Consider the following 7,098-nt stretch of genomic DNA (forward strand, 5'->3'; position numbering starts at 1 on the left):
TTGTACGGCAATATAGCCGTTATCTTTTTCAAACTGCATTTCACAAGTCCACCAACAAGGATCAAGGGTCTGCGTACCCATTTTGGATCCTCCCCTCTCTGCTCCCTCTATCTTATGTAACAGGACTTGTTCCTTGAAGTTTTTATAATACATAAGTAACCGATCGTGTTAAAAAAAAAGAAGAAGGGGGATTGTGATTCAAGAACATCATCATTAAAAGTTAGAATAAAGAATGAACACATTGTCATATGACATCATATCAAATCAAAATTACTCTTCTTTAATCATCAAGGATATATACATTCATCAGTCATATGTTTGTCCTATGGTAAGTAAAATTTCTATTAAGGAGTTAAAAAAAGGAGTTAATTTTACCTTATGTCAATAATAATAAAAACAAATATTTACCTTTTGTAATGAAGGAAAGAAAAGGCTTACTTAATTAGTTTGTAATAAGAAAAATAACAATTTTCTTTTTTCCAAGGAAAAAAATCATTAGTGGAATAACAATTTTTGGTCATCATGACATTTGTCTATGACTATGATATCATATACACTATTGGAAAGGAGATTGTGGTGGAAAATGACATCCTATAGGGATGTTCAAATCATTGCGTTGAGAGACCTCTATAGCCTCGCATGTGGGAGATGTCATGTAATGTTACATTTAAACATAATAAAATAGTACTTACATTAACAAATTAAAAATAATATTAAAAAAAAGAATGTCGGTCATAAATAAAATACATCAAATTCCACCTTAATTTTACATCAATTTTATATAAAGTGATAATCTTTTTACTATGAGGGAAATATGCATTTTTTCCTTCAATACTTAATAGCATTTATTCGAAAATAATATTATTGATATTAGATTACATATAATTCATTCTATGTTTAGTTTACATGTAACATCTAGAAGAAAAATATATTAATAACAAAATATATTTGTGTTACTCATAAGTAAATTATTATAATGTCCATATTAAATAACATAAGTTTATATCAAATATTTTATAGAGAAAAATGAAATAATCTAAATTATTTTTAATATATTTTTAGTTTCCATTCTTGTAATTTATTTAATTCTTAATATTCAGTTTTTATATATATATATATATATATATATATATATATATATATATATATATAGGGAGGGGTTTTCTTTAGCGAAGGTTGGTTCATTTGAGGCATCGAGAAGGACTAATTGTTCGCCTATTTGACCCAGAGATCAATTTCGAACTCGCGACCATGGTGAAGATCTGCTGCATCAGGGCAGGGTACGTGGGAGGGCCGACGATGGCCATGATCGAGCTCAAGTGCTCGGAGATCGAATATATATATATATATATATATATATATATATATATATATATATATATATATATATATATATATATATATAGGGAGGGGTTGTCTTTAGCGAAGGTTGGATCATCTGAGGCATTGAGAAGGACTAATTGTTCGCCTATTTGACCCAGAGATCAATTTCGAACTCGTGACCATGGTGAAGATCTACTACATCAGGGCAGGGTACGTGGGAGGGTCGATGATGGCCATGATCAAGCTCAAGTGCTAAGAGATCGAAGTGGTGGTGGCAACAATCTCTGCCTGGAATAGTGACTGCTTACTAATATTCAAATCCGGACTGGAGGAGGTCATCTGGCTCTATCGAGGCAAGCATCTCTTCCTCAAACATGATGTGGAAGTAGAGATAGTGCTCGTCTCCGTAAACATGCCTACCAAGACCCGTGGGCTTGGCATCGACAAGGCAGGCGACTTGACCTACTAGGAATCGGTCATTCAGATAATCGCAGAAACAATTGAGAAGATTCTCACCCACAGCAACAAAGGGATCCACTTTCAAATATTATCTAACCCCGAATTTTGGGCCAAGGAGACCACCATCGAAGATCTGGAGAATCTCGTCAGGGGTTTGATAGGCGTACGGGAGATCGCGGAGGGCCAGAAGGCTGTCACGGCACTGAAGCCAGTTTATGCCCACTAGGTACCGGAAGACCGAATCATCATCATGAATCTCTGGTCCATTGAGCTCTCGAAGCTGGCCGTGAAAGCTTTCTTGGCGTAGAGGATTTCAGCCGTGACGTCATACCTGCCCTCTCTGAGGCCACAGGGGCAGACACAGCTGAAGACGCATATGCGGTGGGGAAAGACTCTCGGATTAGACCTCGGTTCCTGAATGCCAGTGCCGAATTCGGCGGGACAAACCCTAATTGCTTCCAAATTTTTATTAAAACCCCCTCAGGGAAAACTACCTTGATTTGGGTCTATGCAACAGACAGCGTTATAAATCTGAAGAATATCATTGCCTATCATATCAGCTACCCAGATGGACAACAACTTCTACTATTTGGGGGAAAAACACTACAGGATTACAGATCCATTAAGGATTACAACATCATGCTAGAATCTACCATAACACTCAATCTGAGACTACGAGGAGGTGCAACAACAAGCAACTCAATTCAACAAACAAAAGGAGGCAGAGGGTCAAGCACAAAAATAGAACACAATCCAAAGCCACATCAACAGCACAGAAATGAAGGAATATCTTTTAAAAACATATTATGAGGGGGGAAAACTCCTACAGTGGCTCCAAAGTAGGCTGGAACAGAACCCAATCCATACATAGTGCAACAACTGAACTATACACCAGAACTAAAAAAAGATATATTAGAAACAGATGAGGTATGTAATAACTATGAAACGCAAGCCATTGTTTGTTGTTTCAACGAATTTTGGCCAAAACCCTTTGAACTATTCCATTGGATCTTCACAAAATGGACTCTAAATTGTGAGATTCATCTCTGCTCCAAAGGGCTTTTTATAGTCAAATTCCAATAAACAGATATAAGAGACATAGTGATATAGGAGGGACCTTGGTTCTGGGGATCTTCGGGCCTCTTTATCACTCCATGGTTCCCGGAGATGCCAACACCATGATTGTTTCTAGGATGCCAGTCTGTGTACATCTACATAATCTCCCTATACACTTCTGTGACCAAAATGTTCTTGCATGTATAGGTAATACCATTGGCAGATATATTAAAATGGACACATAAAAAGTGGATGAAAGAATTTTTACATTCGCACGCATCTGTGTGGAAGTTGATCTCAGTAAAGACTTACCAGATTACATATAGCTGAAGCACAAAGATCGAAGCTAGACACAAACAATAGACTATGAAAACACAACATTCAGGTGCAGAATATATTGGCAAATAGGACATCTACAAAATGCATGCCCAGAATACAAAAAAGATAGCCGAAGGAAGAAGAAAATCGGAAAACACCAAAAGGGTTGGAATTTTCCCCCACCAGAACCTGAAGAGGAGGGAGATTATGAGGAGGAAGATCCCATCCCAAATGAGAACAATCAAGCAGAAACTCAGAAGACATCTCCACAAGGACCTATGGAATCACAACTGGAAAAGGCATCAGATACAATGGAAAATAGTGGAACCAAAAGGCTGCATGCATCAGACACCTCTAATTCTGACAAGGAAAACCCCCGATCAGGCGCTAAAAATCCACTTCAACTTGTTCCCACAATACCGTCCCAAGGAGAGTGGCGTAAGGTCGAGAAGAAAAAGGGGAGGAAAACATGATTTCCCCCCATATTGACATCTCAGTGCTCCCTGCGTGGAACACATGTTCTTAGTTTTTTGTTCCTTTGCTTATCTACTTTCTGTCAGGCTATATCACCTCACATATGCATATGCTATGGCATCTACAAAATGTAATTTTCAAAATTTAATAGGAATTACGATTTTTTCCACGGGGAAAATATATATATATATATATATATATATATATATAAAATACTTCATGAATATTTGTATCCCATTAATAGGTGTTTTCCATGTCAATGTATGATTGAGGTTTATAATCCTTTTAATGTTTAATATGGATTTGATATGTATATGAATACATAAAAAATATGAATAGCAAATATAATGGGATAGAGAGAGCACATATATACCATTTTAAAATATAATAATTATATAAATAATTATATATGGAGAGAGAGAGAGAGCTTATATGCTATGTATATTTTCTATTTCTAAATAAGGGGGCATGTATTAACATTATCATGTGAAAAATGTGAGTCATAAATAAAATAATTAAATCATTAAATATACATAATAGTTAAAACAATTTATTACTGGGTTGCTCAAAACCAACATAGATCCATCTTAACTTTGGATCTACCAAGAGTTGAGAGGAATTAAATGTTTCCAAATGTAAACCTTTACTAAAGTTTTACACTCAGAAAAAGGTTTGCATCTTAAAATATTTGATCCTATCAACAGTTGGCATATCTAAAGTTAATATGGATCTATGTTGGTATAATAAGTAAAGGAGGAACCCCACCGCTACATCATCAATGCTTGATAGTATGACACCTTAACATATAAGGGGCATATATTTTTAGTGGCGAATTATGCTTTAAAAGCATGGGTGTTACATTTTTATCCCACCGTGAGTTACCCTAACTTTAGAAAACATATGAAAGGATTAAGCATTCTTACTTTTAAGAGTGAATGAAGAAGGACAATAGTACATGCATAAAATGGATGCGATTTATGTTAAATAAGCCAGAATGAAACTATAAAGACTCCTCAAGTAGTGTAGCCTCAACCAATCCATACCACTATATACTATAACATTTTCGTTCATTAGGCCTAGAGATCTACAACCCAGTGTGGGAGTGTTGTTGTCGTGTATCATTAACTAATTAAAAAAATATTTTCATTAAAAAAATTAAAAGATAAAAATAGGAAAAAAAAAAAAAATACAACTAAGCTTCAAAGAATTTAAATTCATGTCATTATTCAAGAGAACGGGGAATATAATAGCCATTCCACCCATCCAATAACGATAATCCCACTTGAAAAATTAACAGTTACTTATTTATATTCATGAGTAATGAACTTAGAAAATTGATTATTTTTTATTGGTTTTCAAACAACAACAAAAAAATTAAAATATATTCATAGGTTATTGCATTGGTGCTTTATACCCCAATATAGGGTTGATGTGATCATAGAAAAAAATAAAATTGCGTACACATTACTTAAAGAATTGATGGAGATTGGTTAGGTTGCCCCGATTGCCCATAACTCAGGACACTCAAACACTACTCTATTTTCTCCCAATTATGGAAATTCATAAATTAATTTAAAATGTGCATTCAAAAGACAATCTGAATTCAACTTCACAAGTTCCATGAGAGAGAGTCTTCTCTCCCCTTCTAATCCTTTTCCTTACCTCATCTCACTCACAATGAACTCCACGTAAACACATGGCACAATCAACATGCCAAAAAAAACTTCCAAGAGCTCACATGTAGGCATAAAAATGCTTGTTGTAGGTGCTATAATATATTTTCCCAATGCTATTTTGAAAACTTGTAGGTGCTGCAAAATATTTTTCTAGCGCTTGCAAAACTCTATCTTTTCATATTCCAAGGATGTGAAACACCTCACCCTTGCACCAATCGACTTCCCAATCACATCTACACTGACTTAATTTGGTCCTTAACTCAACCATAAAATTATTATGCCCTTCTTCACTAGGATTGCAAATCTAAAACACATTTTCCAATCAAAATCAACTACAAAAGGGGTTTGACATTGTTCACACAACAAGGTTCTCTGCTTCTATTTAACAATTCTCTAGCTACAAGTTCACACCCCAAACCACAGAGAGAATTCTCCAAAAACAAATAGAGTACATCATATTCTAGTTAAAGGGCTGTGACTACATCGAACAATGGTGCTATGTTTTTTTTATGGGTTTCACATCACAAAACCAACACACTACCTAATATCCATAACACAATGACACTTTCTTTCACAAGCTTTAAGTTGACACAATGTGCAGATTCTATAATACCACTCATTGGAGTAAGAAAAAACTTACAAAGATAATAAATACACAAACAACAAACCAAAATAGAACACATTCTATAAGCAGACAACGATGGAAATAATTATTCCTCACACAAACTCTAACCCATATGCAAAGGTAAATATATATTTAGGCCCAAAATACATTTAAACCAAAGCATAATGGTTTGATATAAAAGAATACAAAAATGAAATTTCTCAAGACCTCCAGATTCGACATGAAGGAACACAACCATGATGCATTTCAGAGCACATTTTAGATTCTTAACTAGTGCATAAAAAAGACTTCCTTGATAATAAACAAACAAATAAATTACCAACACATAGGAGCATAAACATATTATTCATTAATCACATTCACCGTACAATAAACTTTCCATATACACAGTGTGGACATGTGCAACCCATGCCTCTCTGACCTGTATTTGTATGATTAGTTTTGTTGTGCTAATAATAATTACATATTTATAAACATGTGCTTGCTTCTTTCCTTTTGTGTCAAGGATTCCTTAGTTGTTGTTGCTTACAAACAAGTAAATTTCCTTAGGTTAAACAATAAATTCATGAGCGAAATAACTTCAAAAATGAATAATGAACAAAAAACATGTATAGCATAGTAAACCATCAAAGAGACACATTAAAACAGTGTTTTGATGAAGGGGTTCACCCCTCCCGGGCTACATCTCCTTGGTCCAGCTTCCATGGCTTGGGCCTCTGTATTAGCTCAATGTGGAAAAAAATGTTGTTTACAAAGCTCTATGGCTCTTGATACCTTCACCAATGTGTTAAGAAGGTCCAAATTAGCTAAGAACACTTCTTTCTGATCTCAATTTCTTCGAAAATTGAGTAAGTTATGCCTCCTTCAATTATTCCTAGAAATCCTCTACTAAATCTGGAGAGGCTTTAGTTAAGTCCACCAAGTTTAGTGGTAGTTCTGGATTTGGTGGCTCCGCCATAATTTCCACCAACTTAATCGAAGGATTAATTAACTGCTAATCTTGATTATGGCACTAATCGCTCTTAATGTTGGCATTGGCCCTTGGTCACATCTTTGAGGTCGCATGGGGTGGGGGCTAGCTCCCACCACTCCCGCCATCAGCATTTAATGAAGCTTTAAATATAAAGTCGTGGGAATTCATTTCAACATATGTGGCTATGGTTCGTT

General features: G+C 35.1%; 1 pseudogene; it reads left to right on the forward strand.

Moving 5' to 3' along the window:
* Positions 1 to 1,251: 1,251 nt before the first annotated feature.
* LOC149266722 (UDP-glucose 6-dehydrogenase 3-like) lies at positions 1,252 to 3,629 on the forward strand (annotated as a pseudogene).
* Positions 3,630 to 7,098: the final 3,469 nt, after the last annotated feature.

The sequence above is a fragment of the Pinus tabuliformis genome, chromosome 6 (genome assembly GCF_031772625.1).
Source record: "Pinus tabuliformis cultivar Carrire ecotype Pingquan chromosome 6, CPIR1, whole genome shotgun sequence".
NCBI lineage: Eukaryota > Viridiplantae > Streptophyta > Pinopsida > Pinales > Pinaceae > Pinus > Pinus tabuliformis.